This window comes from Lissotriton helveticus, chromosome 7 (assembly GCF_964261635.1).
Source record: "Lissotriton helveticus chromosome 7, aLisHel1.1, whole genome shotgun sequence".
NCBI classification, from domain to species: domain Eukaryota; kingdom Metazoa; phylum Chordata; class Amphibia; order Caudata; family Salamandridae; genus Lissotriton; species Lissotriton helveticus.
The window spans coordinates 1,944,844,704-1,944,857,100 of NC_136068.1; the positions used below are offsets into that span (position 1 = coordinate 1,944,844,704).

General features: G+C 56.3%; 1 protein-coding gene across 1 annotated transcript in view; it reads left to right on the forward strand.

Annotated features, from left to right (window-relative positions):
• Positions 1-12,397, forward strand: part of LOC144770002 (E3 ubiquitin-protein ligase TRIM38-like) — a 139,378-nt gene that overhangs the window by 109,477 nt on the left and 17,504 nt on the right. The gene's annotated exons all lie outside the window — the stretch shown is intronic.

Consider the following 12,397-nt stretch of genomic DNA (forward strand, 5'->3'; position numbering starts at 1 on the left):
GGGCCGCGCCAGCAGGCCAAGATGATGGTTCACGTTGCAGAGGGCCGCGGCAGCGCCAGCAGGCCAAGATGATGGTTTCACGAGGGTAGGCCGCGGCAGCGCCAGCAGGCCAAGACGAAGGGTTCACAGGGCAGGGCTGCGGCAGCGCCAGCAGTCCGTCAAGGATGAGTTCTTCTCGGTGTCTCTCGACTCCAGGATACAACTGCCTTCCTGGTCTGGAGCTGCCCCAGTTATAGGTCTGGTCCCCTTTGATGTCCGGACCCTCGCACCTGGAGGTCGGGAGGTCCGGAATGAGGGAGTCCAGACACCCAGCAGGGGGGTGGAGCCAGCGCCCAGGGAGGCCGGGGGTGATCGACACCTGGCGGAGGAGAGCCGTTGACGACTCCTTCTTCCATTGACCTGCCAAGTGGTCTCTTTACCTCCTGTGTGGAGGTTGGTGCCTCGATGTCGGGGCCAGGCCCAGGGTTGGGGTCGAGTTGAGGCCACGCGGCCTCGTGCTGTAGTGTCCAAAGATGGCGGCTGGGCCGGGGCCATGGTGCTGATGGGGACCAGGGCCAGCCGGTACGGGAGGGTTCAGGAGCTGGAGTCCCGTTATGGACGGGTTGTGGGTTGCCTCGGGGGGTTGCCGGGATGGCTCTTGCTGGGGATTCAGGGAGAGCCGGGGTCCGGGCCCCGTTGTGCGGAGGGGGGACGGCCCAGCTACGAGGCCTGTCCAACATGCGTCCCCCCCAGCTGAAGGCAGGGAGAGTCAGCCATCCTCTTGGGGACTCTCCTCGCCGAGGCGGAAAAAGCGTGACAGGCCGTCTGCGTGGGCGTGGTCCTGGCCTGGACGATGCTCCACAGTGAAGTCCATCCCCTGCAGGGAGATGGACCAGTGCAACAGTTTCGGGTTTTCCCCCTGCATCTGCATCAGCCATTGCAGGGGTCGGTGGTCTGTCTGTACCCGAAAGTGGGTGCCGAAGAGGTAGGGCCGGAGCTTCTTGAGGGCCCAGACTACGGCGAAGGCCTCCCTCTCGATGGTGCTCCAGCGCTGTTCCCGGGCCAGCAGGCGTCGGCTGATGAATGCCACTGGCTGATCGACTCCCTCGGTGTTGAGTTGGGAGAGGACGGCCCCCACGCCATGATCGGAGGCGTCCGTCTGTACAATGAATTCCCAGTCGTAGTCGGGAGCCTGGAGCACGGGGGCAGTGCAAATGGCGGCCTTCAGCTTCTCGAAGGTCGATTGGCAGTCCGGAGTCCAGTTGACTGTTTTGGGGTTCTTCTTGGATGTGAGCTCCGTGAGGGGCCCCACGATGCTGCCATAGTCCTTCACAAACCGCCGGTAGTACCCGGTGAGTCCCAGGAAGGCCCGGACCTCGGTTTGGGTCGTAGGGGGTTGCCAGGCCTGGATGGCAGCGATCTTGAGCTGGAGGGGGGCCACCAGACCGCTTCCCACTTGGTGTCCTAGGTAGGTCACGGACCCTTGGCCAACCTGACATTTGCTGGCCTTGATGGTGAGCCCGGCCTGCCGGAGGGCGTGTAGAACTTCCCGCAGGTGGCGGAGGTGGTCGGTCCAGTGGTGACTGTACACAGCGATGTCGTCCAGGTAGGCGGCGCTGAATTCTTCGAGGCCCGCCAATACCTGGTTCACGAGTTGTTGAAATGTTGCCGGAGCGTTTTTCATGCCGAATGGCATCACCTTGAAGTGGTAGTGACCGTCCGGGGTAGAGAAGGCGGATCGTTCTTGGGCCCTGGGGGTGAGGCCGATTTGCCAGTAGCCCGCTGTTAAATCGAAGATGCTCAGGTAGCGGGCGGCCCCCATACGGTCAATTAGCTCATCTGCCCGGGGGATAGGGTGAGCGTCGGTCCTGGTAACGGCATTCAGTCCCCGATAGTCCACACGGAACCGGAGCTCAGGGGCAACGCCCGGGGCGGCAGCCTTGGGGACCAAGACGACTGGGCTGGCCCAGGGGCTGTCAGAGGGTTCGATCACTCCCAGGGCCAGCATCTTGGATACCTCGGTCTGGATGCAGGCACGCACCCGATCTGGTACACGGTACGCCCTGTGTCGAATAGGGGGGCTGTCCCCGGTGTCCACATCGTGAAGGCACCAGGGGGTGACCCCGGGGGTGACAGAGAACAAGGATGCGAATCGTGTCAAGAGAGCTTGACAGTCTTGGCGTTGCTCTGGGGACAAGGCCTCGGAGAGTCTGACCCCTTCCACTGAGCCATCCTGCTCGAGGGTGCTCAGCAGGTCAGGAAGGGGCTCTGAGTCTTCTTCCGTCCCATAATCAGTAGCCATCAGGAGGCTGAGTTCTGAGCGTACAAAATGGGGCTTGAGTCTGCTGGCGTGGAGGACCCGTAGGGGGTTCCGGGAGGTTTCCATGTCGATTAAGTAGGTGACGGGCCCCTTGCGTTCGATCACCTTGAAGGGTCCGGACCATTTGTCCTGTAGGGCACAGGGTTCAACCGGGGACATCACCCAGACCTGCTGTCCTGGCTCGAACTCGATGGAGGAGGCGTGCTGATCATACCATTTCTTCATGTCCTCCTGACTGGCTTCAAGGTTGGCTTTGGCGATCTCCCTGAATCGCCGGGTCTGGTTGCGAAGGGCCAGGAGATACTTGTATATATCAGGGGGAGTTTTCTGGGGGGGCCTCTCCCAACCTTCTTTGACTAGGCTGAGGGGACCCCGGACGGGGTGTCCGTACAGGAGTTCAAATGGGCTGAAGCCTAGGGATTTTTGAGGGACCTCTCGGTAGGCGAACAGGAGGCACGGGAGTAGCATGTCCCACTGGCGACGGAGGGGTTCTTCTAGGCCCATGATCATTCCTTTGAGTGTGCGGTTAAACCGCTCGACCAATCCATTTCCTTGCGGGTGATAGGGGGTCGTGAATTTGTAGGTGACCCCGCACTGTTGCCAGAGAGACTTCATGTATTTCGAGATGAAGTTTGTGCCCCGGTCGCTGACGACCTCCCGGGGGATGCCCACCCGGGAGAAGATCCCCAACAGGGTTCGGCCTACCACGGGCGCCGTCACGGTTCGAAGAGGGATGGCCTCGGGATAGCGGGTGGCGTGGTCCACCAGGACCAGGATGAACCGGTGTCCTTGGCCTGTTCGGGGGTCCAGGGGCCCCACAATGTCTATTCCCACCCGTTCGAACGGGGTGGTGACGACGGGAAAAGGCTGTAAGGGTGCTTTGGTTTTTCGGCCACTTTTTCCGCTGGCCTGGCAGGTGGGGCAGGCCCTGCAGTGGTTGGTGACATCCTTTCGCATTCGGGGCCAGTAAAAGTGGGTCACCAGGCGGTCGTACGTTTTGTCCTGTCCCAGGTGTCCGGCAAGGGGTACATCGTGGGCTAAGTTCAAGAGGAAATCTCTGAAGCGAAGGGGCACCACCAGTACCCGACTGGCCCCCAGTTCTGCAATCCTTTGCTCACTGTAGAGCAGGTCATTGTCCCAGTAGATCCAGTGGGCCCCCGAGGTGTCCCCTGCGCTCTGGGCAAGGGCTTGCTGCCGGAGTCCCTCGAGGGAGGGACAGGTTCTTTGTTCTTGTCGGAATTGTTCCTGGGTGGGACCCCCCTCTTGACGCCACTGGGCCAGGTCGGGGAGGTCCTGGAGCCGACCGAGTCCTTCTTCGGTTTGGGCTGGGGGACTTGCTTCTGGGGTGGCCTCCTCTGGGACAATCGCGGGAGGAGGCTCCGGCCACTCGGGTTCCTCTGGACTGGGGACGGCACGGGCGGTCATGGACCGGGTCGTGACACAGACCCATTCGGGGAGGCCCAGCATCCCCAGGTGTTCTCTCCGTTCGACTGCTGCCCAGGGAGAACTTTCGAGATCGTTCCCCAGGAGGCAATCCACAGGGGCATCATCGCGGACAGTCACTTTCAGCATCCCGGATACTCCTCCCCATTCGAAGGGGACGTAGGCCATTTGACATAGACTTTCTGAGTTGTCGGCCGACCGGACAGGGCAAAGAATGTTCGGCAAGATCTGGTCCGGGGCCACCAGATGACAGCGGACTGCGGTCACACTGGCCCTGGTGTCGCGGAGGGCTTCCGCCCGGCGGCCATTAATATTGACCCACTGGCTGTACTTCTGCGTGTTGGCGGGAAGGGGGGCCCGAGGGATCAGGTCTCGTTCCCCTAAACAAACCAGGGACATGGCGGCCGGTTCCCCCTCAGGCTGGTCGGTCTCGTACTCTTCTTGGTCTTCTGGGGTTTGCTCTTCCCCCAGGGCGGCAGCAGTGACCTGGCGGGGTATAGTGTTCGGGTTCTTTGGGCAGTTGGGATCATTGGCGTAGTGGCCGGGTCGCTGGCATCGGTGGTAAGTAATGTTGGCTCGGAAGCCTGGGCGCATCGGGGGGTTTCCCCTGCTGGCCGGGGGCGGGGGGTTGCTTGCGGGAGTCACCGGGCCGGTGTCTCTACCCCGACCCTGGCCTCCTCCTCCCCCACGGGGGCGATGGGGCCCTTGGGCAGTTCTGTTCGGTTCGCTGGGCCCGTTTCGGCCAACTCGGGTGCTTTCCCATCGGTCAGCTTCGGCGGTGAGTTGCCGAGGTTCCGTTAGTTTACTGTCCAGGAGGTGCTGCCTGAGTTCGATGAAGCAGTTGTTAGAAAGGTGCTCCCACACAATAAGGTCAAATAGTTGCTCGTAGGTGGTCACTTTGCTGCCCTTGATCCACCCCTCGAAGGCCCGGCTAAAGAAGTTCACGTACTCCACCCACGTTGTACCCGGGATCCGTTTGCAGTCGCGGAACCGCTGGCGGTACATCTCGGGTGTGAATCCGTATCGAGTGAGGAGGGCGGCTTTCATGTGGTCGTAGGATGTCATCAGATGGTCCGGGAGTTGCAGCAGGGCGTCTCGCCCTTCATTGACAAAACTCCCCCATAACCCGGCTCCCCAGTCGCTCCGGGGAATCCGGTGGGAGGTCATGGCTACTTCGTACGCTTTGAACCATTGCTGGATATCATCGTTCTTGTAGTACTCTCTGATGACATCTTTGGGGATGTGGACCTTGGGGTCTGTAGTGGTAGGAGTGTTCGTGCGCTCGGGGGTCCCGGGCTCCTTGTTCTGCTTCCGAATCTCTAGTTCTTTGAGGTTGCGCTCATGTTCGCAGGCTAGCTTCTTCTCTTCTAGCTCTCTCTGCCTTTGTTTCTCTTCTCGCTCCTCTCGGAGCCGTAAGTGTTCCAACGTTATTTTTTGTTCCGCCAATTTGAGCTCTCCATCTAAGCGAAATCGTGCCCGCTCTAGTTCATGGAGCCTGCTTTTTTCTCGTTCCCGGACCTCCTCCGGGGAGAGACTCGATCTTCTTTCTTCCGTCGGCGTGGGGCTTGTTTCCGGTGTCTCGTGGCTTCGTGTTTGGGGTACGGTCGTACCCGTCTCCGCCCAAGATTCCAGGGCTCGTTTGAAGTCCTCTTTCGTGCTCAGTCCTGTGGTTGAAATGCCTAGTTCTATGCAAAATTGTTTCAGTTCTCTGTGGTTGTATTCTTCTAACTTTTCCATCTGGAATTTTTCCGTTGTTCCGCTCTCTTTTGTTGTCATGGTGGTTGTGTGTCGTTGGGCGAGTGACCCTCTGTACGATTATGCGTAGGTTCGGATCGCGCCGCTGGCCACCAATGTTAGATGGGGACCCGGAGGGTCGGCTGAGTACTGGGGGAGAGGCCTTCGATGAGGGCCGTCTCCGGCGATCGTACAGACAAGTCACTTCCCCCCCCACAGATAGACACCACACAAGGATGAGATCAACACTCTTTATATAGGGTTCTTGCGGCAAGGTTATCAGCGATACAGGGGATTCAGGACTCGAGGGTCCCCTCAATTCTAGTCTCTGTAGGGAAAGGGGGTAGCGGGACAGTCTTGGTACCGGATCGGTACAGGGGGTGGCAAGAGGGAAGCTCACAATCCTCGAGCTTAGGAATCGGCAAGGTCGGGCCGCGGCAGCGCCAGCCGGCTAGGATGAAGGTCTACAACGAAGGGGCCGCGGCAGCGCCAGCAGGCCAAGGAGATGGTTCAAGTGGCAGAGGACCGCGGCAGCGCCAGCAGGCCAAGGCGGTAGTTCACGTTGCAGAGGGCTGCGGCAGCGCCAGCAGGCCAAGGCGATGGTACACGTTGCTGAGGGCCGCGGCAGCGCCAGCAGGCCAAGGCGGTAGTTCACGTTGCAGAGGGCCGCGGCAGCGACAGCAGGCCAAGATAATGGTTCACGTTGCAGAGGGCCGCGCCAGCGCCAGCAGGCCAAGATGATGGTTCACGTTGCAGAGGGCCGCGGCAGCGCCAGCAGGCCAAGATGATGGTTTCACGAGGGTAGGCCGCGGCAGCGCCAGCAGGCCAAGACGAAGGGTTCACAGGGCAGGGCTGCGGCAGCGCCAGCAGTCCGTCAAGGATGAGTTCTTCTCGGTGTCTCTCGACTCCAGGATACAACTGCCTTCCTGGTCTGGAGCTGCCCCAGTTATAGGTCTGGTCCCCTTTGATGTCCGGACCCTCGCGCCTGGATGTTGGGAGGTCCGGAATGAGGGAGTCCAGACACCCAGCAGGGGGGTGGAGCCAGCGCCCAGGGAGGCCGGGGGTGATCGACACCTGGCGGAGGAGAGCCGTTGACGACTCCTTCTTCCATTGACCTGCCAAGTGGTCTCTTTACCTCCTGTGTGGAGGTTGGTGCCTCGATGTCGGGGCCTGGCCAGGCCCAGGGTTGGGGTCGAGTTGAGGTCACGCGGCCTCGTGCTGTAGTGTCCAAAGATGGCGGCTGGGCGGGGGCCATGGTGCTGATGGGGACCAGGGCCAGCCGGTACGGGAGGGTTCAGGAGCTGGAGTCCCGTTATGGACGGGTTGTGGGTTGCCTCGGGGGGTTGCCGGGCTCTTGCTGGGGATTCAGGGAGAGCCGGGGTCCGGGCCCCGTTGTGCGCAGGGGGGACGGCCCAGCTACGAGGCCTGTCCAACAGGGAGCTCTCGTGAAGAAGCTGGTGAGTAGAAGCCGGCTGGGGGGAGGAAGAGGGAGGTCGCACACCCCGCCGGTGCCTCTCCCCCGAGCGGCCCCATTTGGCAGCGGGCCGCTCCAACGTTATTTTTGGGGCATTTCTCCAGAGCCCACGAGGCTCCAACGATGGGCCCAATTTCATTACGAGCCCTGAGAGCACTTCGGGGGCATGGTTTATTTAGAGAGCCTGTCGGGCTCAACCGAGTGAGGGGGCATATTTGATTCAGAGCCCTAAGGGCTCCACCCAGGCGTAGTTTGTTCTCAAGTCCCCCGAGAGAGACTCCAACGTTGTCGGGGGTATTACAGAGGGTAGAGCGGCCCCAGTTGGCAGCGGGCCGCTCCCCCAGTGTGGGGCACATTATTACAGAGCCCCAAGGCTCCTGAAGCCCCAGTTATTGATTTAGAGCCCACGAGGCTCCAGGGGGCATTTTCTTTCTCGAGCCTGCCAGGCTCACACGTGTTGTGGGCCCCCCTTATCTCTTCAGGAAGTCCAGAGGAGATCTACAGCTGCCCAGCACTTAGTGGTCAGCTGTTTCGTTTAGGCCTGATCTCTTTGTGCAGTCTTCTTTTGCTGCCTGCGCAGCCTGCCCTGACTTTGCTGGACACAGGGCGTTTCAGCCCCTGAGAGGCCAGTTGGCCTGGGGACAATTTATGTGTTTATGCCCTATGTGATCTTTTGTGCAATTGTGATACCTGCCTAATGTCATTGCTGCATCATGTGTAATGTCTTTGTGCCTATACCTGTGAATGTATTGTGATGCTTAGGAGGTTGTTTGCCTAGTATAGTGATACTAGTGAGCGCATGGTTCCCTGCGTGATATTTTCCTAAGGTGGTTAGGGTTGCGTAGGTGGTACTTACCTCTTACCAGTGGTTACTAGTTGTGTGCTCTATTTTCTATTTTGGTGCTACAGTTATATGTTCTATGTGCTAATTACTATTCCTACAAGTGCTAATTCTACCAAGTGCTTATTCCTGACAGTGGTCCATGTGGCCCTGTCCTGTGTACATAATCTCTTGTAAATATTTCCCGTGCCAGTTGGCACAATGTACATCTTGTGATTATGATTCTGATATGTTTTGATAATACAAAGGCTTTTTTTGATATAACCTTGTTCCTTTTGTGGGGGGCCTTGGATGTTGTCGCGGTGGGTGCGTGTGCAAATGCTTTACACCTTGCCTCCAGGATAAGCCTGACTGCTCGTGCCAAGCTACCAAGGGAGTGAGCAGGGGTTATCTTGGAGGGTGACTTCCTTGCCCTGACCTAGAATGGTGGTTTCTGCCTGGCTTTGGCGCAAGCCTTAGCCAACCGGAAATCGCCATTTCTAACATTGTTGGTCAGCGGTGGGAAAAGGACTTGCGTTTGCGCTGTACCGCAGCAGCAACTGGCTGCACCACAAAACTCAGCAATTTAGATAATCACATTTTGGGGATTATTGTTTTTTTTTAAAGTTCCATTATTTCTTCTCCTAAGAGTGTCATTTTCAGATTGTGTACTCTTGCTTCAGCTCAGACAGTTAAGTCCCCTGTGTTGCTCGTGTCTGTGAGCATCCTACCAAGATGGAATCTTCTTTTAACTTCTGTGGTCTGTTTAGATACAGTATGTATGAGTTGGTACAGTTTTGTGAGGAGAGAGACATCACAGTGAATGAGTCAGACACCCAGTCCAAGCTTAGGGATAACCTAATCCAATGGCAGAAGGATGACTGGAAATGTGAGCGAAGTGAGAATGAAAGGGCCCGGGCCTCACGCCGGGGGGGTGGTGGGTCTGAGGCGAGCCCCGAAGAGTCTGAAGAGGAGGAAGAGGATGACAGTGCATGGGCGCCAGCAGATAGTGAAGACCCCATAGATTGGGGTCTTCACTATCTGCTGGAGTCCCTTGCTGAATCCAGTGTAGGGGGCAGCTCCCCATCCCTTTCCCTTTCCCTGTCCCCAGAGGAGTGGGAAGATACAAGGAAAGAGAGGGAGCACCAGCTGGCTTTGGAACAGCTCAGGTTAGAGCATGCCAAGGAGATGGCACAGCTGGATGTTAAGAAGCAACAGCTAGAGACTGAGAGGGTCTTAGCGCAGGAGAGGATAGAGGAGGCTGAGAGGGCCTTCGCCAGAGAGAAATGAGCTCTGGAGGGTAGACTGTCCCCTGCACGCAGTTATAATTTTCTGGATTCCCCAGGTAGGGTTGAGTCCAGTGGTGGCGGCTATATAGAGCCCAGTGCAGGAAGTCCCATTCCCAGTTCCCAGAGTATGGTACCTGTTTCCCAAGAGGAGGAGTTAAGGTTGAAATTCAGGGGCAGTAGGAAACTGTCTCACCAGGATTGGGGGGAGTTTATGGATGACTGTTCAGATGCACTGTGTGTTTGGCTGGCGACTAACCCGGACCAGAAGGTGTGGGGAGTAATGAATATGTTTCTTAAAGAGCAGTTGCTCAGTATTTGTTGTCCAGGGTTGAGCCAACACCTGTTGAGGTTCGAATACATTTGTCCTTGGGACCTTGCAGATGAAGCAGACCGCTGGGAAAGGACCAGAGTTTCTGCAGAGTCATTGGGGAGTGATCCGAAAGTAGTGGTTCAGGTATCTTCCAGCCCAGTGTGGTGGAAGAGGCTCAGTGTAGCCCAGCTATGTCTCAGTATAGTGAGGGGGGTGTAGGGGCTTACAGCCTGTCTCAGTGGAGCAGGAGTGAGTGGGTGGCTAAGAGTCCCCAGATGCCCAAAGCCCTATCTCAGAACCTGGGTGGTTTCTTGAGGGAACACCAGGTTGGGGACCTAGGCTGTCCTGTTAGGCCATTTGAGGAAGATCACCTAGTGTCTAGGGAACCCGGAGCATCGGTAAATAGAGGTCCAGGGGTTCCAGTGTCCGGCACTGCTACTCCCGTTGGGAGGGCAAAGGAGTCCGAAGTGAGGAGTGATTGGGGGATGAGTTCCCCAGTAGAAGCACCAGAGGACCAGGGACTAGCCAGTTGGGCTAGATTCCCTTGGGGGGACCGGGGTGACACCACTTCTGTTCTGGGGGATCTTCGCGACTGTCAGGTGGACAGGGGACAGGAGATCTATACCACACAGACAGTCACACAACACATGAGTCATGTCTTAGCCTCAGGGGGATGGTGTGTAAATACCCAGAAGTCCTGGAGTGGCAGGCAGTTATTCCTCCAAAGGTTTTGGACCAGAGGTTGGAAGGCCAAGTTCAGGATCCGCCCGACCTGAAGGGTAGGACGTCTGTAACCAGCGTCCTGACCGATTCATCTTCCAGGGGTACCACTCCAGTTGGGAGGGTGCACAACTATGGAAGGGGGTGCAGAGTGTGGGAGAGCCCGCCTCTGACCCCGGTGCAACCTGAGGGGTTAAACCTTAGGTTGGGTGAATGGTGTTCTAAGGCTACCCCTCGCAAGAGGTGGAGGAACCCTAGAAGGAGAGGGAGGGGGAGGAGAGCCTCCCCTGTGACTTGTGGAAAAGTAAATTTTGCCATGTTGTATGTGCCTACGTGTTCCCCATCTTATGTTATATGTGCATGATCGATATGCATGTATTCCCCCCTCATCGATTAAAGACGCAATTATAGTTGTGTCCATCTCTAGTATGCCAGTTTCCAGTCTTCGTGAATACAACGAATATTGGGCCTATGTAAAGCTACGTTGCCACGTTTCACAGTGTGCACGTTAATTCATTGAATTGTCCCCGTTTCTAGGCCTCAAAAGGGCCCGGACTCAGATTCAGCTCCTGTTTCCTGAACCCTCTCCAAGGAGCGATACAGCCCCCACCTGTATCCCTGACCCTTCACTTACTTCATGCCTCGCAGTGCCCGGCTCGGCCTGGCTCTGTCTCCCAGTCTGCCAAGAGTATGTTATGATTCTAGTTATCAGTCCAGCCCTCCTTCTCTGCATTCCTAAGCTACTGCATCGCATCAAGAGTTTCCGTCATGGTCTAGCCTTTATGTCTCCATGTAAGAGAAATACTGTATTTATATTCATAAAATATTCCTCACACAAGCGCTACATGTAGAATTATGCATGCACCAGTCTTAATGTCTGTTAGCCTTTGCCCTGATAACTTTTGGATTCTATCAACATGTTCTCTAAACACCAGATACTAGATATGCCTGGGTACATGTCGCTCTGACACTCCAGACTTTAGTCTCCTCTTCTGGCGCAGAAGTCATAGCCCCCAGTTCCTCCTGGTAACACGTCATTGCCAGTTTGCGCGCACCACTAGGTTAGAGGTCCCAGCTGCTCAGGTAGCCCCCTCCATGTTTCCGCCCCATTTATGACATATTCTGTTATGTTTACATCACATGTCTATGTATACGCCCTGTACACACCTCTTGTTACACCCACTTTATGCCTTATCTTTCGCGACTGCTACAAACTCCGCCTACTGCTACGCCTACTGTATTGAATGCAATGTATTTTGTTTAACTATATATACTAATGTTCTGTTATTAAAAGGTGTGCGCACCATTCCCAGATCCTGCCCCGGCAGCTGCCGGGCCCTGCCATCCTATTCCCATGCAGGCTGTCCTGTTCCTGTCCTTTATGCTTATTAAAGCCTGTCAACTTCAGCTACCTCGAATCTTGACTCTTATTTATTGAGCTATCTGTTTATATTGTATCCAGTCAAAAATAGAACCGGTAATTAATTATTTATTTACCACATAATGGCGCCCGAATAGGAACTTGCCCTTTCCCCACGCGCCGGAGAAGCCACGCAAGCCCCCTGACCCTCTGCAGCCGTGACGGAACCATCCTGCGCAGCGGCAGATATTTCTGCTTCAAGTATCCCTCAGGTCCACGGAGGAGACGGAGGTTGCGGTCCAGCATCCAGACGAGGCGGTGGAGGAACGCGGCGAGTCCCGACCAGAGCCCAAGCCGAGAGTCCAAGGTCCGAGGTATCCGGAGGCCCACCCGTAACTGAAGTCCGAAGTTCGTAGTCCGACGTCGTAGCAGTCCAGTCCAGTCCGAGGCCTTCCGTTCTTGCTGCCCGGTGAGTACCGTTGCTGGGGTAGTATCTAGACAGGGTCAATTAATTTGTCTCTGGTCCGTGGGTTTGGGTACACAGATCCAACACGAAGTGTCCACCTAGGTGGATGCGGGTCCTGACGTGTCTCTTTATGGGACCGGTAAGTTTCGTACTGTTTTAGCAGTGCATCTAGTCATTCTAGTCAGTTCTGTTCTCGGGAAATTCATGTGTTCTGTTCTCAGTATTTCAGGTAATATTCTGTCCGAACTGGTATTTTAAATGTTATTTCATGTGTTTTCAATGTCGTGGTATGAGTGATTTGTTTTCAAGTTATTATTGTGTTTTATTGTGTATTGTATTGTGTCTAGACTCCAGTCTAAGTTATGCCTCTGTTCACGAAGTTACGTCAGTTAAGAACTAGAAAAGGTCTGCTCGAGGAAGCAGTTCCTGTCCCGCCTAGGGACAGTCCAGGTCATTTTATGTATCATAAGCATGGCATAAGT